General features: G+C 39.2%; 1 long non-coding RNA gene across 1 annotated transcript; it reads right to left on the bottom strand.

Annotated features, from left to right (window-relative positions):
- Nucleotides 1–1,722: 1,722 nt before the first annotated feature.
- LOC121096899 lies at nucleotides 1,723–24,912 on the bottom strand. Its single transcript, XR_005830716.1, has 2 exons — nucleotides 15,939–24,912; nucleotides 1,723–15,000 (listed from the first exon to the last, which is right to left on the bottom strand). It is a non-coding gene; the product is annotated as an uncharacterized LOC121096899 (long non-coding RNA).
- Between the last annotated feature and the right edge of the window lie 12 nt (nucleotides 24,913–24,924).

The following is a 24,924-nucleotide window of genomic DNA, read 5'->3' on the forward strand; positions in this document are numbered from 1 at the left end:
CAGACAGCACCATCACCATACACACAAGTTGCACTGTGCATGCTAAAAAGGCAGCAGGTGGCAAGAGGAGAGCTCCTAAACCTCCTCTCCCTGTCCCTCTACAAGCATGGGAATGAATGTTTGTGAACTGATGATGTGTAGCACATTTTTAATTAAAATTTTTGCACTTAGTAGGTAATGTTATTAATATTAAATAACTACCTGTATTTGCTCTGCCCTGTTCTTTCCCTTGGCAAGTGGCACACTGATATCCACATGCAAGTGGAATGATGTCTCGATGGGAGAATAATAACACACCTGATTTGCACTGTGTTGCACAAAGGAACATGGATTTGAAGGTAATAGCAGGAAACAGTCCTAGAACCAGAGAATATCTCAAGTTTGAAGAAATTCATAAGGATCATCAAGTCCAACTCCTTGCTTCTCACAGGACTACCTAAAACTAAACCATATGATTAAGAGCATTGTCCAGACACTCCCTGAACTCCAACAGGCTTGGTGTCACGACCACTTCCTTGGGAAGAACCTTTTCCTAATGTCCAGTCTGAACGTCCCCCAACACAGCTTCATTCCAATTATACCATGTTCTGTCCAGAGTATGTGGGCAGAGAGTGTATTTAAGTGTGCTGCATTCATCTTGGGAACATGTGTTTTAAAAAACAACTGATTTTGCAGATACAATGAGATTTGGTTGTTCTTGTTTTCAAGGAGATTCAGTAAATGTCCCAGAAGCATTTTCAAACTCCATGTACAGATCCATGTCCTTCGCCCAGCAGAAACAACAGGCAATAACTAATACTTTCAGCATAATTTGAAAACTCTATTTTTTCAATACAGTTTGCATCATTTTCTTGCTTGTTCGGTTCCAAAGATCTGAAGTACTGCACTTCTGCACACTGCGCACCAAAGAGAAGAATGTACCCTTGCTTTTTCCATTTAGATAACTCACCCTGCTTTGACAGTGAGCTATTGAGAATTTAGGCTGTGCAATTAATTGCAAAGGGGTTCACATACTTGAACATCCTGGCAGAAAACGAAGACAAGACATTTCATTCCCCGTATAAATACCCATGGCTATCATACTACATTGCTTTCTCTCTATACGAGATACTCAGTTTCAATAAACATGAACAGAGTGGAGGTTGCTGTTTTAGTACCTGTGTCCAAACCCCAAATTCCATACAATCGAGTTTCTGCAGTACCCTTCATGTTCCCCATGTTCAGATCACACACCTCAGAACATACTGAAACAAACCATTCTTCTGGAGACAATATAAGTATTTCATGTGGAGAAGTGAAAGGAGTATAATAGAACAGATATAAGGATCAAAGTTCCCATTTTTTAAATCTGCTTTAGTAAGTGGTTGAAGATTAATTTAGCATAGGATAATTCCACAAGGCATAAAGTGCTTGAAACAACTAGTTCCTATCATGTCACTACTGAACCTGGCAGAGCAAATAGGCGAGCACCATGAGATAATCAAAACTTGTGTTTTGGTAATGCTGCAATGATGGAATAGCATCTCAGGAAGGCCACTGCAAGCATCCAAAATTAATTAAAGATGTAGTGCTGCTCTAAATTACAATGAAGACTAGTTTCTCTCAAAGCCACCTTTACCTTTCACATACAGATCCTCAGCTAGCTGCAAAGAAGTGGGTTTGGGTAAGTTATATTTCTAGCTCCTTGTGGGGTTTTGATTTGGTTGGGGTGGTTTTTTGGTATGTTTTTATTTTTTTTCACATTTGAATGAAATTAGGAGTTAAAACTAAATATGCACCCTTAATACAGTACAAAAAACCTGCCACTTTTCATTTTTTTCAGGTGACTGTCATATGCTGTTGATCTTTGCCTCTGCTGTTACTTGCTTTTATTACTCTTTTTTTTCCCCCCAACCTTTCTCTCCCTGACACATCTCTATGCACTTTGCTCACTTTTCTGTGTACCTGCCTGTTCTGTTAAAAGTGTGTTAGTGCTGTTATTACTTTCTTCTAGACTTTTAGGGCCCACTGAAAATCTCTCTCACAAGGACACAAACCAAAAGAAACATTCCCCAGTGGTGGTTACATCACTGTGAGCCTGTAAGAAAAGCAGCATGACTCCTGTTCATCAGCTTTGTCGATTCACCTTCCAGACCCAACTGACTGACAAGTCTCTTACTCTAACCCCCACTCCCAGCTGCTCCAAAAACACTTGATCTCATCTCCTACATCCAACTCTTCAGTTAAAACAGTTGTAAAAACCCCTCCAGTTCTGGGCAGAATCTCGTGAAAAAATAACAAGTCAGGAAATCAACATTTTCTGAACATTATTTTCTTCAACTTCTTTCAAATTTAAATCAAGTTGCCCCGGAGCAGGAAGAATGAGTTTGCCAGGGAAGGGGAGCGTGGTGCCAAGGGGCAAGCGAGGCAGGTGGGCAGCGACCTCCCCAGTAGCAGCCCACTCCTGCTGTACCCAAACAAGGTGAGCAGGGCAAGCCACTGACAGAAACGAGAATCACAAGAATACGTGAGGTTGGGAGGGACCTCTGGAGATTGCCTAGCTTGCCCCCTGCTCCCTTTTAAGCAGGGTAAAGAACAGCAAGTTGCTCAGGTCCTCGTCCAGTCAGGTTTTTAACACCTCCACAGATGGAGATTCTCACACCCTCCCTCAGCAGCCTGCTCATGTTTGGCCACCCTGCCAGCCAGAAAGGTTTTCCTTACAATTAAACCTGAATGCCCTGTATTTCAATTTGTGCCCGCTGCCTTTTGTCCTGACACTGGGCACCAAAGAGAAGAGCCCAGCTCTCTGTCCCTCCCATCACATCAGCAGTTATGTTCTGGCCCTCGTTCCAAGGTTGATTTGATTGCATATTTTATTTGCTTAAGCTCATTTGTAGTATTTACTTTTCTACATTCAACAGTAAGGATGAAACTTGCGTAACTCCTCCTTCAAAAACAGTGCGGCTGACTAAACTAGTTAAATCATTACTTAAGTAAACAACTTGTTTAATTTCTCTGTTAAAGGAATGGTAGTAATATCATGATTACAGTGGAAATAAATGCAAAACAATAGATCTTGCATCCCCGACTCCTGTCATCTCTCTGAGGCAAATCAAGAACACAGACGGAATGACTAATTAGAATCTTCAAATGTATTACATTACGAACAGTAAATGTATCTGATTGTTAGCAGCTGTATTCCACTGTATCACAGTAATGAGAACTAGAAAAGCCTAAGTCATCATTTCCATACCCCACTTCTTAGCATTGTTTCTATAGTATATTCCCCAGTTCACACACAGTTTTACTTGTATCAGAATTTAGACAGAGCACATGCATTAATTATATGAAATATCTAAGTTATGTTCTAGTGATCAATTAAGCAGCTTTCATATTGAAAAAAGCACACCACTAATTCATACAGATGATTTTTTTTTCTACCTCCCTATGTACCTTCATATGTCTCTGTTTAAAGAAGCCAGAAAAGATGAAACACCATTCCTATGCTTTCCGTTGGGGAATATGGATATCCCACTGAAGTATCACTAAACCAACAGGAAGCTAAGCAATACTTTTGGATAATTCCCAGACTACACTGATCAACCTTCAGCTCTGCATCTATTATCTTCAGATTTCCATCTTGTAATATGTTCAGAAAAGGTTTCAATACTTTACAGGCTTTTTGTGTGTGTGTGTTTTAATTTTGTCTCCGTCACCACAGACAAAATTGCCTGGAGCATAGATTTCAAAAGGAAAGTTACAGAATCTTTTATCCAATTTATAATAATTTTTGTCTGTTCATGGCTTAAAGCAATGATCTCAAGCAGTTTTTGACTGAGGAAGGGAGTTTTGTAAGTCCATTGGGTTTGGGTTTGTTTTTTACCACTGTGGCAAAGTCCACGGAGGTATGAAAATAAAAGCCAAATAGAAGGTTTTGCCCACGGTTACTTGGTGATTGCAGCAAGTCTTGGTCTTGCTCAGAGTCAGCTTTATTTCATCTTTTAGGTGTCACAGTGTTCAACCATGAATGATAGATAAAGCAGAAGGTAATGTGTGTGTTACTGCCTGCAGTGCTATTTAGCAATTACAGAACAAAAGGAGAAAATGTGTTGATCCCTACGGGACCCCATGGGTGAGAGCCTTCCGAATCAGCTCCCTGTCTGCTTGCTCTGCTGGAGAGGTGTGAATGGAGCTGGGCTGTGCTGACCCATCTGCTCCTAGTACATGCCACTGAGGTAGGTGAAGTGTGCTTTGGGGTCCACCGTGTCAGAAGCTGCCTGGAAAGCATGCAGCATGAAGCCAAAGATCTTTCCTTATGGTCAAAGGCAGCTGCCTGTGACTGCCTGGCTGCTGCTGGTCTGTGCTGCGGTCTGGTCTTAGGGCTGACTGCTTCCAAGCAGGATGTGCTGCTGGTGTCTGATCATTACTGATTTATCAATTGTGTTAATCAGGAATGGGGGACTCAAAACGGGATAACAGAACAAAAGAGTAAGCGATCATTACTAGAGAAAAAGAAGTATTACTGTTTGGTTGGTTTTGGTTTTTTCCCCAAGAGTTTAGCAGTTGAGCTTATCTAAGGACCTGATTTATGTCCAGTGATAGCAGACAAAATTTATTGATTTTTATCGACCTGGGGAGGCATGGACTCATTTCACAGGCTCCAGCCGTGATTCAGGGTTCCTTGAGCTTCCACTTGTGTGATAGGATCAAGCTTAATCATGGCCTGCTGATCATAAACAGAATGTACTTTTCTTGGTCTCTGCAAAGAATTATGAAAGGTTCAAAGAGTTGCAGAAAAGCTTCATGACACAATGTGATGCTGGGCAATAAAATGATAAGCGTAAACACATGCAGGAAAAAGCAATTCTGACTTTAGTAACTCAGAGCCTGTCACTGAGTATATTACGGCTACTTTTGAAGAAGCTCTTGGAACTGTAAGAGGTAGCTCTTTGAAAGCATCACCTTGATACTCTTGTGCAGTCAAAAACCAAACAGAACATTAGGAATTATGTAAAAGAGAGAAAAAAAAAGAGAACAAATTTTTTTAGCTGTATAAACTATTGTGCACCTTGTCCTTGCCTACTGTGGAAAAAATTCTACTTTCTGATCTTGAAAACAATATTAAAGAATTGGAAAAAGATAAGAGTAAATGATCAAAGATATCAAAGATAGCTCAAACCGAGCTAGCAGATTAAGGTTTTTCAGGCTGGAAGAGTGCCTGAGAAGGCTGTGACAGATATCCAGAAATATAATTACTGGCATGGAGAAGGTAAAAAAGCATTAATTGTTCTGGTATAAAAGATAAAAGAGGTGGACTAAAACTAGATGGTTTATAACAAATACAAAGTTACTTCTTCAGACAATGTCAATGAACCTGTGAAATCATTGCCACAGGATGCTGAGACTTGAAAAATCAGTGTGCAAATACTTGGGGAAAGTCTGTCCATGCAATACAAAGAACCACAGCCAGCTCCGGAACTGCATGAGGTACAGATCTGCAGAAGCTGCGAGTGTGTTCTGGGTGAGTGCCACTATTAACAGGTCTTAACTCTTGTACATACCTCTGTGATCAAATAGCAGCCTAGGTGGACCTTGTGATGATGCAGCACACACCTGCTTATGCTTTTAAGATTCATTTCACTTGATCCTGTAAGAGTTCTTTAATAACTCTTCACGCTCTCCACAGTGTAGTCTGTGCACAGCCTCCTATAGTTTGACAGTCTGTAAGAATTACTGTTACTTGTGAGCTACTATTTGACTCAAAATTTGCATTAACAAAATTGGACCATCAATTGAAGGCGACTGCAGGACTAGATTTGGGGCTTAGTTTAATGAAAATTCACGTGGCACACAATGGGGATTAGTAATCTAAATGTATTAAAATTTTAACTTATTATTCAAATGCTTCAGCTTCTTCTTGGTCAGGAAGCACAATCTACTAACCTTCATTCCTAGCCAGTAAGAACTAAAATAAGTCCATCTCAAAAACTTCATGATTTGCAAATAGTTAATTACAGGACTGGGCTGCACGTAATGTCTTTTGAGATCACACTGGTGACACTGCACCATCACTTTTCTTTGGACAACTTTTAGAACTTACATTCTGTTAAATCCCTATTATCCCTTTTGCATATATTGCTTGTTGGTTGGGAGGGTTTTTGTGTTTGTTTGGGGTTTTGGTGGTTTTTTGTTTTTGTTGGTTTTGTGGGGTTTTTTTACAAGACATGGTCAGTGGAGTCCAACTTTCAGAAGGTTTTGTCAGAATAAAGAAATGTTGAGATTTCAAAGCACAAGCTCAACAGGATATATATCAGTAATCCTCTGGACACAACATGGCATAGCATGAGGCAGCATCAAGTCCAAACTCTGAGTAGTCTCCAGAGTTAGAGCATAACAAATGATGAAGCAGTGCAGATAAGGACATCCCCTTCCATCTTTTAAAAGTTACTGCACTGTACTGTTTTAACGTACCAAAGAAATAAAAAGACAAAATAGTTTCCTTCATCCAGAGAAATTCATATGCACATTTGTAAAATAAAGTTTTCTACATTTAAGAAACACACAGTTGTAAACAGTGATATTAATTCTACATTATTAAACAGGAACATTTAGGAACCTGCCAAACATCCTTTTAAGTTACTGCTGTAAGGAATCCACTAACTTTTGAAAAAGACCTGTTGGACAGGGAATGATTCAAAGCACAAATTAAATTACTTGCTTAGAATCCCATACCTCTCCTAAACCATATGATCTCAACAGTTTCTAGGATGAGACCCAGAAAATATCCATGTACTAGTGTGTGATGCAAGCAGCACTGATGTAGCAATTTCACTATTTATACACTGTTTTTCATAACACCCTTCATACAAAAAGCCTCCGCTTATCAGAATCAATACTCCAGAAAATGTAACTGTGACACCTTCCATAGCAAATGGCCTTTCTAGGATCATCTGAAGTGGACTCACCTTGGAATCACCTTAACTGGATGCAGTTGTCACCAGTCTTCTGTTACCTCTTCCTGTTTGCAGATTTCTGCTAAAGGTTTTTACCCATTACCCCCATAAGGAGGCCTTACATCAGGGATCAAAAAGTTGTATGGTAAAATGCTCAGGTAGAAGTTGTCATCCAAAGTCTGTTTTTCCCTTCATTTCTAGATGCACCTGTAGCTGATTCAAGTGCAGGTCATTAGCTACAGGGTTTTTTTCAGAGAGACCTCTTTAATCTTTAAATATAAAAATATGGCATAAGCACATTTAGGTATGTTAATGACTGTGCTTTAGTTTGCCTCAGTTACCAAAAGGATTTATCTGCATTTGGGGAGGATTTGCAGGGCGGATGGTGGGGGTGGCTGTATCAAGCACTGAAAAAAATTTACTTTCATATATTCCCACCGATGAGTAAGCATGCCTGCAAGTTCATACGTTTTATCATGCAAAGGCAGGCACTGAAAGAATTTAAATCCCATTTTCACATTACACAATTTTTGTTGTACTTTCAGGACCAAAGTTTTCATGACTGATCTCAGACATAAAGAAAATTCAGGAAATCTTAGACAAAATCCAATCAATTGTTTTGAGTTCTGACTGCATGAAAAATAACTCAAACCACATTTTTCTTTTTTCCGCTATTCATATGTTTCCTTTTCTAGCCTGCTCTGAATAGTCTAGTCAAAATCCATTATTTTCTCTCAACTCCTACTTCTACTTAGTACAGGTTTGCTGTATAAAATGAAAGGCACCACATGCATTTAAAGTGTTACCATAGTAATTACCACTTAAATGATACGTGCCAAATTAGAACAATCATCTTGGGGGCCATCCTGAGGAAACTTGTTTCAGCCTAATGGAAGTTAGTAACTCCTACTTACCTGAAACATAGTTACTATTATTGCTTAAATAAGGTCAAATTTAATTATTAGGTCATGAGCAAGAATATTATTCTCAAAAATACCTGCTGATCCTGGTTCCTGCAAATATTTCATGGACTCAGATGAAGGTGCAGAGAGGAACCACTGCAGGTAGTCCTCCAGAAAAACCTACTGCGTGGACCACGGATGACACCCACCAGTCCTGTGCAAACACTTCAGATGTGCTGAGCACCTGAAATGGCACCAGTCACCCAAGACTGGGCACCTGCCCCTAAGCATTTGAATGTCTTGGTCACCCCAAAGAGGTGACTCCAAATAGTGATTCCTCAGATTAGAAACACTGATGTGGTTCAAAAGCGCAGAATAGCTAATGGGGTGTGAAGTAATAGGGTTTGGGGTTCTGAAGTTCAGGAATGCCAAACAATATGGATTATGTGTCCAGAAACACATATCAATGGGACTCCATCGACGGAAATGGCTCCATTTGATGGAGGATTTAGTAATGGTATTAGTAAATTATTTTTTTTAAATATAAATGAGCAAGAAAATCAAATGTGAAGAAATGTAAAGTTAATCTGCCTTCTTAAACACTGTTTCTCTATTTACATTTTAGTATGTCAGACGTTTTAGCATTGAGCAAGAAAATCAGACACTGGTCCCAGAAAGGCAGCAGTTTTGCCCTGTAGGCTAAAATTTAAGGGGGTTGGGTTTTGGTGTTTGGTGTTTTTTTTTTCCCCCAACTATTGTAGAATTGTATATAGATTAAATTACTGAAATACTCAGAGTTGGTTTATCACGTGTCTAAGATCTACCAGGTTCTAAAAGGACTGTGATAAAATAATGGGGTTTTGTTTTCATCTTCAATCCTCCATCTGAGGTGATCTGAATCAGAGATGACTTTAGGACTGTCATAAAAAAGATCAATTTTTTTGTCTTTTATGAGCAAAGGAGAAAACTTGAAGGTACACAACTAAAAGCTGTTTGCCAAACCAGTATGTATGTTTATCCCTAAATAAATCTGTCAAACAGTGCTGTTACATAATTTGTTTCTAGCAAGTACTTTGAAGAAATTTTAGATAAAAAGTTATTAGAAACTGCAATTTCCTTCCAAAAATGGTCTTTTGAGATTTTTGGGAGCTTAATAATAGAGAAATATTTCCTTCCTTCTGAATACCAGAAACAAGAAGATAGGAAACAGCTTGTAATCCAAGTACAGCGTTGATCCAGCCATAAAACAATTATTGAGTTCAATTGTGTATTAAAAAATATTTTTTTGGTAAATCAGTTCAAACTCAAGTTTCATTAGTAAACTGAGGAGATCCAAGTTACTGTTAATTCCAGGGCCAAGGTAAACTGTTTCTGTTTACAGTGAAAATATTGCAGCAGAAAGAAAAGTGTAGAATACATAGAAAGAAAAGGAAATACTAATTTATACACATATGCTTATCTGGAAAAGCTGTATTAGCTGAATTAAGGAAAATCTCATTGAGCAGAATGAGACAAAGAGACCATTAACTGTGAGGCAAACATTACAAATCAAACATTCACTTAAGAGTTTAATTTTCTTTAAATTCTGATAGCTCTTTTAGAAGATGTATAACATGTCACATCCAATTTACAGAGCCTCTGAATTTACACAATTAGGATAAAGAGGCTCTGCAGAGTTCTTGGGCTGGGCTCTTCCATTCTCTCCTGTTTCTCAACCAGGATCTGTACTCACCCCAAGACCTACATCTTAACAAACCCCACAGCTATAATTACAAATTAAAAAAAAATCTGACTAGCTGCTATTATTATCAAGAGTAATTGCTTTTCTCAAAAATTAAGCCAAGTTATCTAAACTAAATGGCATCTGGTCTGCTTAGTGTGCTTGCTAAAATCAGAAAAAACTACGTGCTGCCTTAAAACACCGTAAAGGTAATCTAAACAGAGCACGATTTTCACCTCTTTCACAGACTGCTCCTATAAATGTAAATAAAAAATTGAGCTGACAAATCCATTTTCTTTAAACAAAATAACATTTTTTGTTAACTTTGGACACTGAAAGCCAGCTCTTTAAAGAAATCCAGGTGCCTAATTCTCATTAATTTCAAAGTGAACAGAGAAAGTTTGTTGCAGGAAAAATTGCCCATGAAAATGCTAATAAGAAATTTGTAATGCTAATAAGTAAAATAAGTATATTTCTTATTTATTTTGCTATGCATTCATATACAATCACACACAAGTATTAAATAATAGTATTCATACATACAAGTTAAATACATGAATACAACATATTACTTGAGTTATTGCTGTCAGATGATTTTCTAGTATTGAAAATTACTTTGCATCTACTTGGCATGCGTAGTGCTACAGCAGCTCCAACCAATTAACAGGCTGCTGACAAACAGAAGAAGGTCTCCACGCCTATTATTCTCTACTAGCTTTTCTAACCACTTTAATGCATAATTCTTGAAGATGTTTTAGTTAATTTACATAAATACATCCTCCTCTCTTATTATGTTTTTACATGCATTAGATTAATTTTTTACAAAGCATTACTGGGGATTATTAGCCAACAGATTCAGAGAACACTGTCCTCACCATACAGTCCAGAAAAAGAGAGTCTACGAGCAACGTGTTTCCATGGTCTCCTTATACAGATTTACGTGCTGGTGTTTACACTGAAAGTACAGCAAGTAGCTGTTTGGGTTTTTTTTACCCAAGACATGAAACCACCTATGGAGAGAAGGGTCTCAAAGTTGATAACATTTTTTTTTTCTCTGATACAGACAGGAATAAAACATTTTTCAATTAATGGATTTAGGTAGACTGAAAGGAGCCAGCAAGGCACAATTGTAAAATCTGGGAAAATTAGGGTGATGACAAAACGGGGCGGGAGGGAGCAAGTGGTAAAATAGGTTGCTTATATTTGATTTTCAGGGCTTCCCTTCATGTAACTACAGTGTGGTTAGGAGATACGGTGCTCAGCTCTGTGCACAAACGGGCAGGACCATGCTCTTGACTTTGGAGTCTCTATTTGAAGAAAGCCAGAACTAAAGGTCTAAAACTCAAGGGCAGAACACAAAGCTAAGGTTTCCTCATTCAGTAAAGTTTTTACATATAAGGTTACTTCCTGCAGGAATCCTATCTTTGTTCTCCTTTTCTTTGAGGGCTCTTCATTCGAGGGCCAGTTTTCAAGTAAATATAGGGCAGCTTCACTTATTTTCTCACCCAAGACCTCCCCAGGTTTGCACTATTTCCATTTATCTAGCTGCCTGGATCACTTCTGTATTTATTGTTTCATTTCACAAGTACAAAAACTAGCATAAAGACTGTGAAGTATTCTGCTTTATTCAGTATATTTTACACCCTATCATTTCCTTGTTGTCACTGTCAGCATTCATAAAGGCAGCCTCCAAACACCCCTTCTGTATCCATTTGCTGTTCCTCTGCTTTCTCAGAGAGAAATCTTTGAGGATCACACAATTTTCCAATTTGATTACTTAGTAAAAAATAAAACCTCAATGTGCTACTAAGGATGTTCTGATTTCAGCAGATGACTACAATTGCCTTACTTCTCCCTTTCATAGGATTAAACTGTAGACACTAATAGAGTTACTAGACTGATTTGTCTGTTTCTTCCGCTGTTTCTAAAAATAGCACCCAGGAGATAGGAACAAATGAATTTTGAATTTCTTACGGGGACAGGATACCTCTTGGGCTTTTTAAGCCCTTAAAAATTATTTAGCAGTGATGACAGATGCAAGACTGACACCTCAATACAATGAAACCCTCAATTTATCCGTGCTATCAGCAAGGCTCCAGTTACTGCATGATTCTATAGCTATGCAGTTTGCTACTGAATTAATTCCTTCCTATAGAATAGTGATTAATAATCTCAGCTTCTGTTGTTTAAAACAGATGTTTCTGGCCACACAATGACAAAGATCAACTTAAATGCATGAACAGAGTATAAATAATATCTTCCTGAGTCTGCAGAACAACCTGAAAAAATTTAATGGAGAGGTCTGCTTCCCCCTAATCATCTGAAAAGGTTGTCAAGTCTGGAACAGAAAGATATGTTACAATGTTGCCCTCAGTAATTAGTTCTATATGGAAAATTTCAGCGGAAGCATCCAGCTTTTGTTCTTAACCTCCAGTCCAAAGCTGTCCATGGGGTGGAAAAACTAATAAAAAAATATCCCACAGGAATTCATTCTCATTATGAAACACTTTCATATTTAACTAACTTCAAACATCTTCTTTTAACTTTAATTAAGCTACTGTAGGTTATCCAGTTTCTTCTGTTAGAGTGCTATAGAAAATTTGCTATAAATCTTAGGTCCAGCTTGCTTAAATGCATTAGTGTCCTAAACACAGGTGCACCAAGGTCCTGCATATATGTGCTACAGCACAGTACAGCATCACCAGTCTGCCACAGCCTTGCTCTGGTTTTGGTAGGAATTAAGCTCACTACCTTTCTTTTATTGTTGGAGAGAACTCTAAAAACCAAGGTATGAAAAGATATGAGTCATGCCCTCCCTCTCAGCTGAATCTGGTCACTAATACTGGCACCAGTCACTTCAGAGTGAGAATAAACCCATCAGTTACGTCACAGGTGTCCTTTTTATGAGCATTACAGCTGATGAACTGGATTGCAGCATCTACCTCTGCCATCCAGCTGGAGGTTTCCACAGGGCTTCATGGCCCAACAGAGTAGCAATACAACATGGATGCTACCCCGTGGTTCATAAATCCTGTGTTTTAAATCTATGACTTGCACATCACACCTCAAAGAGGCAGCATGCCTATATGATTTAGGTATATACTTAGAAATCTTAAGACTTGCAAGTGAAGCATACCTGTTTAGAAGTGCAAAGCCTTCACCAAACAGTACAGTGGAGGCTTGTCAGGCCAACTGGAGAATGGCAGTCAGCTCTGTGGAAGCAGCATTACATAGCCAAGACTTCTTTTTTTTTTTTTTTTAAAAAAAATAAATCTGTGACCACAGTCTTTCCGGTTAGCTGCATTCCTCAGAAATGAAGAGACCAACCTCCTGGATGAAACTCTTGCGAGCAGGAGACAAAACCACCAAAACACGTTGGCTTGAAATTCCTCACCCAGATGAAATTAGGACACAACTCAGGTTTAAGTGTTAACATAATTTAACTGTGCTTTCCCACAGAAATAGTATGTACAAAGGATAGAATACAAAAGTAAGAGTGAAATAGGAGCTAAGAAATACAGGAAATAGACTCTAAATTCAGACACAGGAGAAGCCTGATCTATACATCTGCCTCCCCTTGCCCTGTAAACAAGATAGATCAGACCATTGAGTTCTGCAGTTTCAGTACCTGAGAACTGGGATACTATGCCAATAGCAGTGATTATAACATTTTATGTGGGTTTCCAGGTCATCATGGACACCATCAAGGTCTTTTGCTGTCGGAGCACACAATTCCCACCTCACTGGGAAAAGGGTCAGATGTTAATGAATCTAAGAAACAAGCCATCTCTTTTGCATACCTTCCTTATTCAGTACTCAAGTTGGACTATGCACAGTGAAGACTGCAAAGGGCATAAGCCCACCGGCCAGCCCCTGGCTAAATGCTTTCCTGTAAGTTGCATGAAAAGTAGGTAATTTCAGTGGAATCAGCAATGCGTTTAATTCTACACCAGTGCAATATTCAGTAAATGTTGTCTTTAGTGTACAATGTGAGAGACAGATCTGTTGCCACTGACCTTAATACTACTGATTACTATGCAGTTTGTTGAGTAAGCACTGTGTAAGTAAGCAAGTCAGAAGCATACCCTCTGAATAAAGATAACACTACATCAATATATCATTATATTAAGCTTCTATTAAACCACCCAAAAATATTTGTTAAACTAGTAGAAATTGCACCATGTCAGGCCCTCTTTCACTTCAGTTCTAATGCAAAAATCCTCTGCAAAATGATCTTGCAAGCAAAGGCTGCAGAATCACATATAAGCAACAAGGATCAGTTAGGGTTTGCATATATAATCTTAACTTTGTCATCTACCGACCCTTATGAAAATGTAATTTTTTTCCCCAAGAAATTTTATTCCTTCAAAAATTTCTGACCATGATTAACTTCAGTCCACTGAGTAATACCTAAGCCTGTGGTAGGAACACTCTCTCCAAGAATGCTTTCTCTGCAACACCAAAGATCTTGCATCAGTACATGAACAGATGACTTTCATCACAACAAAGTGCTGAATTAAATATTTCTAAGTGATCTTGCAAGAAAAAAGAAAAACATGTCACAGATTACTATTCCTAGGTTTAATTTGTATCTGCCAAACTAACGATCCAACATGACCTAAATGGGGAGTGCCACTTTCTGTTTATTGAAAATGCAAATGGTTAAGGACCTTGAAAAGTAGTGCTTGCAGAGGTCACCTCACTGATCTGTTATCAAAGCTTGCATAATGAAGTGGATGACACAGCCATTAACTTGCATATGGGTTTGTATATGTCAAAGCAGACCAGCTTAATCTAAAGGTGAATTCAATAATGTTATGCTGTATTGCAGTCCAAAAAAAAAAGCCTGCAAAAACCTATGATTAAAGGTCAGCACATCTGGCTTCTGATTTGATGTCAGCTGCTAACCCTTCTTTGACCTCATCCCCTGCAGACTTTCTAACTGACTATTACTAAGGATATTTTACAATGTCATCTTGCTGACTCTCACTGTGCAGTGAGAAATACCATTTCACTTCACCTTCACTAATTTCAAAGCCTCTTCAGTGCACCTGGAAAAGTAACATTTTATTTTAATTTCCTAAACCTGCAGTAAACTGTCATCTCACATTGGGAGGACATGAATGGAAATTATAGGAAAGCTTATTTTTCCTTCCAAAATAACCATCCCATCCATTAGCCAGTGTGATCTCTGGAATTTGCATGCTTTTTGTAACAGCATTGGTGACAAAAATTTATTTATCCTTAGTGTAGCTGTGAGAAACAAAGAGCAGAAAATTTTGCTTATGCTATATAGGAAATCATTCACACTGCGTGAGATTTCCTACTTTACTGACTTCTATTGTTCTTCCATTTATTCATTTTCCTGTATTTGGCAGGTTAGTGTCCCATTTCTGTTGTTGATAGGCTGAGGCTTGTTTATGCTTTTCAGTAGGGCAGTCCAAATCTGTCAGAAAATAAGGACAAAGTCTGCTGAGAGGCTGTATCCTTCTGTGTTAAAAAAAAACAAACAACTCTAAACTTGGCTTTCCATTTGCATCAGAAAACAATCTGTTCATTAGAAACAGTTCATAATTTTAAGTGTTTCTCTAAGCTCCGTACCAACCGATTCTTATTACAAAACAAACAAAAATTACAATTTACAAAAGTGAAAGGTAGATAATTACACTAGTACGCCCAGTTATTATATCATTTCCAAGTACACAAAAAGGAAGGAAATGAATGGTTTGTGAACACCCATATGCAATAGCGCACTTTTCTTAGCGAGAATAAATTAACAAGTTTTTCAGTGCAATGAATGCCCCAAGACACCACAAGGATTTATTTCACAGTGGAACAATAGATGGAGAATTTGACACCTAAATATTTCAGGAATATTGATCAGTTAGAACACACCTTGGAATTGTTTGCAACATACTCAGTGTTTTTGAGAGTGTTGTGCTGCTATAGGCTGATATACAGGAAAAAAAGAATCACGCTATTTCAAATAATATGCTAGCACTCATACTTATAAAAAAATCTATTTAGATTTTTAAAAGCCTCAAAAAATTATCTATCCAATACCTGAATTTTATATGCGTTAATATACATAATATAAAAGATGTCTTTTAAAATTTTACCAATTATCAGCAATTCCCACTTATTTCACCCCTCCTGCCACATTTAGGGAAAATGGGGCTTAATTATGGAAGCTAGCAGCTGTTGTAGCTCCATAATACATATAAATAATACACCAAAAGACTGTGGGGCCTTTTGGGGCTACTATTTTAATGAAGCAGTATCACAGTTCTAGCTTTTTCCACCATTTCTACTGTACGTATCTAATCTAAAGCCATAAATCTAATCAACTACATGCTGCATCGCTGAACAACAGATAGAACCTACTGGGATGTAGCTGAAACCAATGTGACTGTAGAGCTAGGAGGTGCTGCAAGTCCTGAGGAGGGATTGGGTTCGTTGTCTGCATCACGGCCATTTCAAAGTGTCAAGAAAGTATGTATCGAGCAAATAATAAACATAAAAAAATAAAGTTCTATAATTTAGTTATCAATATATATAACACAGCTTTCATAAACATAGTGGGTCCATGCCTACAAAGCCTTATAGTCACTTTACTCTTTACTACTCTCAGCCAAAAAGCCTACCTTCATTATCAACTAAAGTCCACCTGGTTCTCAAAACAAGGATTACACCACCTGTGCTGTCATTCCACAACACAGCAAATTTAGTCCTATTTCATAGTAATTTCTGCTAGACTGTAACTGCCACCCAGTCTATCTGCCTCTCATTGGGCATGCCTACCCTGTTAATAAGCAAAAGGACTTTTGATACATGGTAGAGAGAAGGTGAAGACATTTGCTGGATGTCACGCTGTCACTGACCCCTATGTCCATCTCAGTAACGCAGCCATACACAAGCATCAGTAACTCTGTATGCACAAAATACATTTCCCTTGCTTCCCATGCAGGCTCTGGTTGGCACATACAGCAGTCTCATTCTGTTTGTGTGAAAGTTTCGTATTTTTCCCCATTACAAATCCCCACAGCCCAGATTGATAGTAGACCCAGCTGTCCTTTATAATTACATTTTAATGACTTAGGATGGTTGTTTGCATTTTGGCAACTTGTTTAATAGTGATGACATTTAAATTGTCACAACTAGACTTCAAAGTTATCAATTTATTAGATGATCAGGAAACTTCACACCTATGGCGGTGCGTTTTTTTGGCTGCAAACTCAGTAATCCATCAGCACACTGATTTATATAATGAAGGTTATTTCATAGGGATATGCTTTAGTTAATTCAGCCCTGAAAGGGATTAACTTGCACAAATTAAAAAGGTTCTGTTTACTTATTTATTATTACTTTAGATTGACAGATAGTCTAAAAACACACATATTGTGTTTTGTCTTCTGTTGCTTTCTTCATTTCAGTATATTGACTTTTTTGTGCACGTATCCATTTATTTCTTGTCCTTCTGCAAATGAACCTGGCATTTGCAGAATCACATATGATTCCTTCAGCAAAACACTTCTCTGATACACCAACAGTAGTACTCAAAAACCGCACAGATTATACAATTGGTAATTTTTTTTGTTAAGTATTTCAACACCCCTCCCCCAATGGCGCATGAAAACAGGTGTCCAACTTCTTATATAAATGTAGAAGTCACAAGTAGCAGAAAAATTAACCCCGCTTGCCTGTTCTGAGTATCAGGTTCAATCATAGTGCTGTCAACTCCCTGGGATGTTTCCTACATACTGCTTTTCTGCCCCTCTCCCTCCCTGCTTCCCATTCCCAACCCAATGGTTTCAAGTCTCTCTAAAGTCTCCTACCCATCTCTGACTGGTTGTCTGAAGAACCACCACATGGTACAGGCAGGTGAAGCTGCGTGAGCTTACAAGTCCTCCGATGCACAGCCCCTCAGCTGCCAAGAGGGCACAGTTAAAAACGATCCGTGCTGTGATGAACAGGCCTGTTAGACAAATTTGGTGTCTTTTGCCATGTCTCCACTACCTGAGCTCAGCTCCCAGACTTGCATACACACCCTCTGCCATTCCCATCCCCTGGCACAGAGCTGCTCCCCCTCCAAAAAGACTGACCACGATTAGCAGCTGCAGGAGGTGGTGAAGCCCATCAGCAACCCACACCTCTGGTAGGCGAGACTGAAACTGGTCAACTGATTCAGAAGTTACTGGGGGAAGCTAGCAGACAGGTAAAATTGCCACACATTAATTCTGCAGGAAATCCACTAAAACACGCTCGTATATGTGGTTAGTGGTTGATACCAACACGGATGTGCCAGTCATCACTGACGAAGCAGGTCTGGCAGGGGCAGGAGGGGGACTACTGCTCAATGCCAAAGCGCCGGTGTCACAAACGCCACTGCTGAAAGGCACCATGCAGATGCAAGCTAACATCTTGTGAGCTCCCACCTACCTCAGGGACATGGCCCACTATAGGGTCTGCCACATTATCTTTCCTCGGAGAGAGAGCTGGCTTTAATACACAAACAAGACAGAAAAAAATCTAATGAATGTACTTCTCTTACATTTTGACTCGCTTTTCCTCCTTATCAGTGGTATTACCTTCAAGCAAGCAATCATTAAGTAAACTGATTTCAAAGAAAAGTCATTTCAAGTACAGATTTCTTCCACTAAATTCCCTGGAGTACCCACTCTGTAGCCCTTGGGCAAAATCCAGCATAAATTTATCTCAAGAATAGGCCAATGCTCATTAATCAAGCGAAGGCCTGGCTGAAATCTTCACAAGTGGCTGTGCAGAATGCTGAGTCACCTTGTAACTGATCTAGGCACTATGCAATGCCAAAAGCCAGAAAGCTGCTGAAGACCATTATTTTACAGATGGAAAGCCAGTAAAGAGAACAAGGAAAGTAATTAAAAAACACATTCCTCAAGCTCATTGGACACAGATCAAAATTAAACCACACAATGAATAATTGAAGTAAATGTATCACAAATATATATTATTCAGCTGCTGAAAGAAAAAGCTGAAAATAGACACAAGTTTTTTTTGGAGAGGAAGAGGTCCCTGGGGCGATCCCCATGGGAATTCTTTGACTCTGGGAAGCAGGAGGGTTCATCCCACTAATGGCTGAAAAACTTGCCCTTCTACCTAGAAAGCCAGAAGATCCCCAGAAAACTGAACAAGTCCTAGAAAGTTTGCATAAACACCCATGCAGATGGCTGAGCACTATCTTTATGCCCTTGTCGGTGCTCATTCCACGCCAATTGAAAGCCCTCTGTCCCAACCTCTGCTTTGTTCTAGAGACGGCCTTTGAAGTGTGAGATCCCCTCTGTGGAGATGGCTTGGGGGACAGGACAGCCCCAGACTGTATTACTTGTTCTAGCTGGGAGCTGTACTGCATCTTCTCAGCACATGTAGAGGATGATGTGAATCTTGCCTGCTCCAGCCCCACCCACACCCTGGAGACAGCTGCAATCTGATCTCAAGCACCTAGCCTTCTGATTTAGTTTAAAGATTAGAAAGGTCTATCAGCAGACGACTGACAGGTAATCATCTTCAGCAGAGTGGAAAATAACCTAGAGTAGTAGGACAGCAACCTGTTGCAGCTATGCGCACAGCCACTGCGCCATGGCAGACCATTTCTCAGCCTCAGCTGCATGTCATAAGAGGCAGTGACAGAGTGTACCATGGAGGAATCTCCCACTGCTCTCCCAGGTCGGAAGGACAGCTTCCACCTGCATTTGTTGGTGCCACCAGCAAGCAGTATTATGCCTGTCCACACACTCTTCATCCTGAGGAGACCACCACAGCTACAGCAGCACTATCAGAAAAACAAAGGTGAAACTTGCTGTTTGAAACCAAGCCAAAGACTAATTCTTATTTCCTATACATGCACAAGAAAAAGCATCATCCCCAGCACACTCACCAGTCATTTCCATTCAGCCGCTATGTGTAACTTCTCATATGCTCTTAAGGTAATCAAGAAAAAAGGCCCTCAATTTTTATTTCACTTTGAAGTCCACTGCTTCTATTTCAGATCTGAACAAAGCATTATGCACCTGAAAACTTGTCTACTTTTCTCATCTACAGTAGCTGATAAAAAAAAAAATATTTGCCAGGTTAGAGTGAAAATTCTCCCAAGATGAACCTGGGTAACACCCAGCTACAAAATACAAGCTTCCAGGTTTGGCAATATTCAGTGGTTTTACTTAGTTTGATTATAATCCAGACATTATTTTCTATGTTAAAAATGCTTAAATGCTTCAAAAAGCCAGTCGGACCTTCTCTTAATTTACTTTTCCCCTTTCTACAGCAGCTTTGTAATTTCTACTGAAAGTTTTAAAAACAGAATCCTAACAGAAAAAATAAAATAATGCTTTAATAGACCTTACCAGCTTTGAATTGCCACTTGCAGATTCACTGCCTCAAATATCCTATTTTCCTCTTTCTTACTCTGGAACAACCTGCGTGAAGGGAGCCCAGCCCCATGGTACTCACGCAAGGGGCAGGGAAGGGCCAGGGGCGGCAGCCAGGTTTAACCAAAAGCCCAAAACCACAGGACAGACTGGGTGACAAGGCAGGTCAAAGGCAACTCAAAGTCAGACACAACACCAAGATGGCAAGGCTGAGCCATCAGCCCAGGCCCAGCTCAGCAAGACCCATAACCTGGGCAAGGCTGTGGTGGAGCTGGAGACCAATGCTGCTACAGCCCCACTCAAAAAAGGAGTGAACTCCCGGGGCTGACCTTAACATGGGGCTCCTGGGTGCAGGGCCTGCGGGTAGGGAGACCCAGGTGAAACTGGTCAGGGAAATTGGGCTTATCAATGCACTTTGAGCCATGACAGGTGCCTTTGTTAGGCTTAGTTTTGTTAAAGAAAACTCAGTATGTTAAAAACAGCTTTAGAAAGCCCATTAAGTTAAAAACAATAAAAACCCAACCCAAATAATCAACCCTGATTTCAACATTTTGAATATTATGACATACTATGCCTCTTTACTACTTCTGTGATGGAAATTTTCAAGGGAAATACAGCTGCTTTCATTGTGCGAAAACAAAAAGTCTGAGTCGTGAAGTAAAATCTTAGGATCAGTCTTCCACTGGTATCAGCCCCTCTTCCAAATGCTTCCCCGCCTCTGCCTCTGCCTCACCCTCTCTGCAGGGGACATGAGATGGGTTGGTGAGCATATATGTTGTAGAACCAAGGTTAGTATAAAAAAACAAAAACATGCAAACCTGAGGTCTATTCAAATAACCATGAGAAAATACAAAGCAAGAAAAGACTTCCCAAAAGGGGCTTAATGTAATTTCTGAAGAAAATCTTTTACTGTCTTTGACAAATCCTTCTTTACAAGGAGTGCCAGATAAAACCCTCCACTATTGCCTCTGGATTAGCCCAACTTTGAGGGCTGGGAACCTGGCAGTACTACAAATCAATGTTTCATCTCCCCCAGGGAGCACACTGCTTCCACTGTCCTGGCATCCTGCAGGCCAATGGAGCACACAAAGATGTCACCAGATTACTGATACATTCTTGTCATAAATCCATTAAAATTTCATTAAAAAATGGATCAAACCCCATGTTTCCATAAAGCAAAGCATTATGTGAATGCTTTATAGAAATGGGAAATAATCATAAAATTTTCACAGCTAAAGTATTAACAAAAATACCCTGCCAGCAGCAGAACATACTTTAACTTCATGATTTGTACAAACAGTGAATGATAAGATGTAAATTATGTTGCCACTGAAAAAAGAACTGTGTTCAAGAGAGTATTTTCTGCCTATAGTATTATGGTTAACAATTTAGTAATGATTATTTAACATTCCTGTGGTCAAACAAAATGAAGATAAATGTTTGCATATACATGTTTTAAAATCAATTTTAGATGACAGCAGGTTACTCCTTTGCTATTCCATAACCAGTAACATTTTATATTATAGTTTGTTTTCACCAGTAAGCTCAAATCATATTCTCTTTGGTTTAATAAGTTTTTTTAGAAAACCCTTCAGTTGCATAGAGGGATTGCCTGGTACCATCTTCTTGGCATATTTCACAAATTCATTTCCCTAACACTGCCTTTTGGTCTGCTATCTTCTCCTCTGGTCATATACAACAGTGTAGACTTTTGAGGACAAAAATGCTTTGGGTTAACTGAAGTCCCTCAATTCAATGTGGAAGTAGCTGGATAAGCAAGAAGTGACTAGATGATCAAACACCCCTTTGGCTGTGTTACGCAACCTTTTTGATGTTACTCTGTTTCTTCCGGCCCACACTCAGACCAACACACTCTTTTATTTTCCACCAGATGTTTCTTCTGTTCCTTCTGGCAGACTATTTGAACAGATCAAGAGCCTCCAGGATATATTCCTTTTTATCTCTATAAGCTGGACAGAAAGCATCTACATTTTTCACTCCACTTGTCCATATCATATTATGAAGTTATAGTGTTGGTGATGATGGCAGCTGAACTGGAGAAAGTACAACGCCAGCTAAGGAAAAGTTAGGATGGGTGGGCTACGAAGCAAAGACAAAGTTAATGTCTGATCAAAGACTCCAAAGAAGTAAACCCTGAATTCATACAAACCATTTGCTATCAGATCGTATTTCCGTATGTATCTCTCCGAAGGACTTGCCTCTGGTTTCCAAAGCATTAAGTTGTTTTCAGAACCAGAATGGTAGCAGCGGTACAACAGCTCTATATAAACTAATAACATGTTCAAACTGATCCTTTAATCATCTGTATTTTGTTAATTTTCTGACAGACTCATAATATTCCCTGTATCAAATTCTGGGTTACTGCTTCTCTCTTCTACTGTTTGTAAACACTGTCACGTACTCACAGTCTAGGAAAGTCACAGTTCCTTTACCATAACTACGCTTTGACATTCTTCTTACATTTGCAGGCTAGTCCTAACTAGTTCCTTGATGATTAACATAAACAGTGTTTCAAATATGCTGCTATCAGATTCCCAGCATTAATTAAAAAAATATCCTTCAGATATGGATTTAATTTGCATCCATGCATTCCATAGCATGCTGTTCCTTCCCAATTATTTCATGCTGAAAAGCGTCAGTATAAGTCTTAGAAAAATGAGTATTCTGAGACCTGCTCTACTGCTCCTAAAACCTGTTTAAACCTTGTGCTATTAAGCAAAGGAAAGATCTCAATGTCACTTTTTCATTATGGGTCAACATAGGACTAAGCTGTATGTTTACACTGATAATAGCTGTATTATAAATATTTACATGGATTATATAGTTAGCAGTAAGGCGTAAGCAGTGCTAACTGTATGCGTCACTCCTCTGCTAAGTGTATGTGGGTTATGAAAATGATGTTTTTGTTTATTTCTTCCTTATTTTCTTTCCAAGTATTGAATTCTCTTTCTAATCAGGCCAGCCATAACTAGGAAACAGAACCTATACTGTTAATAGTCACTTCAAAGGAAAGCGGTATTGTCATACATTAGCTGAACTAAGCTTTTCTGTGCCAGCCTTTCAGCTGAACTAAATGGCTATTCTTCCTCAAGAACATTTTTCACTGTGAGGAAAGCCAGGTAATCGCACCTAAGTGACATATATGTCAACTTTTGAAATTTTCAGTGAAAAGGAGTTGTAGTTTGTGAACAGTATTTCTCATTTTATTGAATTTTATTGATAAGAAAAAGGAACATTAAGGCAATTTTACCATTGTAAAAGAAATCCATAAGGTAAATGGCAGTGTGAGATTCAAGAAAGAGAGCCACAGGTGGCTGGGTTTGTTTTTTGCCTTCTACGTACATATAAAATAATCCAGAAGATCTGGTGTTTTTTTAGCAAAATTTGTGTAGAAAACAATTTTAAGAACTTAATGGGTATCAAGTCCCACACTTGGGTAAAAAGTACAAGAGCAGTGGGGTGGTTTTATATCTATGTACTTGAGTGGCCCATTAATTATAGCATCATTTACTCTAGCCTTCCATTGTTCCTGTGACTTCTATTAACCCTGCTGTGTCAATAAGGACCTGAAAATATGGGATATTAATAAATGATTGCTCAGGTTGACTCAGGATGAATGAAATCCAGATCTTCTAAGTCCCAGAAGAGAACCTTAATCTCAGGACTTGTACATCCAGTAATAAGATCTGGACCTGTATTCAAGCAATAATACTGCATCTTTTAAGAATTATGGACTGGAATTATGATTGCATAAAAATGGAGTACACAATTACAGAAAATTGTGCCAATAGTAGAAAACCTGGTGTATGACAGAAAATCTATCGTAACTCCCACATCCTGTGATTTCTATGAATTACTATGATTAGCATTAATTGAAGCAACAGATCTGAATGTGCTGAAACTAAGGAGCTTAAGATAACGTGTCTAAATGGTGGCACACACTGAAACTGCCCTCCTCTTTTGGCTTCTGTTCATTCTTGGAAGAGAAGACTATGCTGAAGTTGCTTGTTTTGGCAAAGTCTGCTCCTTTAACTTGATCTCCACCCTATTTCTAGGAATTCAGCCCCTTTCATGCCTGCCAGTCTGCTGAGCTGTGTGCTGTTTTTGGAAGGGCAGAATACAATTTTCTTATAAATTCTATGACATACTTGTCCAAATTGCCAAAATGTTCTATGAAACCTAAGTGCCACATAAATGACAGCAAAATAGGGCCATTTACATGTAGCTTTGGCTATGGATTTTGTATGATTCATTCTAGTCACATATTTGCACCATCAGCTTGCCAACATTTCTATGATAACCTATTATTTTAGGCATTTATAATTTGCTCAATGTATTCCCGACTGAGTAACAACAACAAAGCTCACAGTCTAGGTATCTGTAACTATTTGGGGAATAATACTTAACACCAATGACTAGTACTCTACACAAGTGCAACTAGTGTGTTCATCTAATTGCCTTTAATGCTGGAAAAAAAACCGAAAGCAGTTGAATTATTAAACTTACAGAACTAGTTACTGCTTTGCATGTGTAGTAAGCCATTTTCAAAGGGAACCTAATTATGCATTTTAATGGCAAGCAGTACCAGTAAGCGATACTTTCACAGACGTTATTAGACTAAACACCATTCAAAGCTTTCCCACTGGGAAGTTCAGCACCTTTTATCACCTGGAGCCGGTATTTCGCCAGAACGTCCTCGCTGAGGGGTTCTGCCTGGAAGCCGGCGTGTTCCTCGCCTGCTCTTAAACACCTCCTTATCTTCGCCAACTTGTGTTCACCTCAACACCGCCGCCCCTGCCTGCAGCGGGGATAAAGCTACCAAGAGGCACTCGCCCATTCCTCAATAATTGCCTCAGCTCCTGGGCGGCGCCCTCCCGAGCGGCACGACGGAGCGGGCCCAACAGGGCGCTGCAGGCCGCGCCGCGCCCCACCCCGCCCGCTGACGG

The sequence above is a fragment of the Falco naumanni genome, chromosome 13, assembly GCF_017639655.2.
Source record: "Falco naumanni isolate bFalNau1 chromosome 13, bFalNau1.pat, whole genome shotgun sequence".
Classification (NCBI taxonomy): Eukaryota; Metazoa; Chordata; class Aves; order Falconiformes; family Falconidae; genus Falco; species Falco naumanni.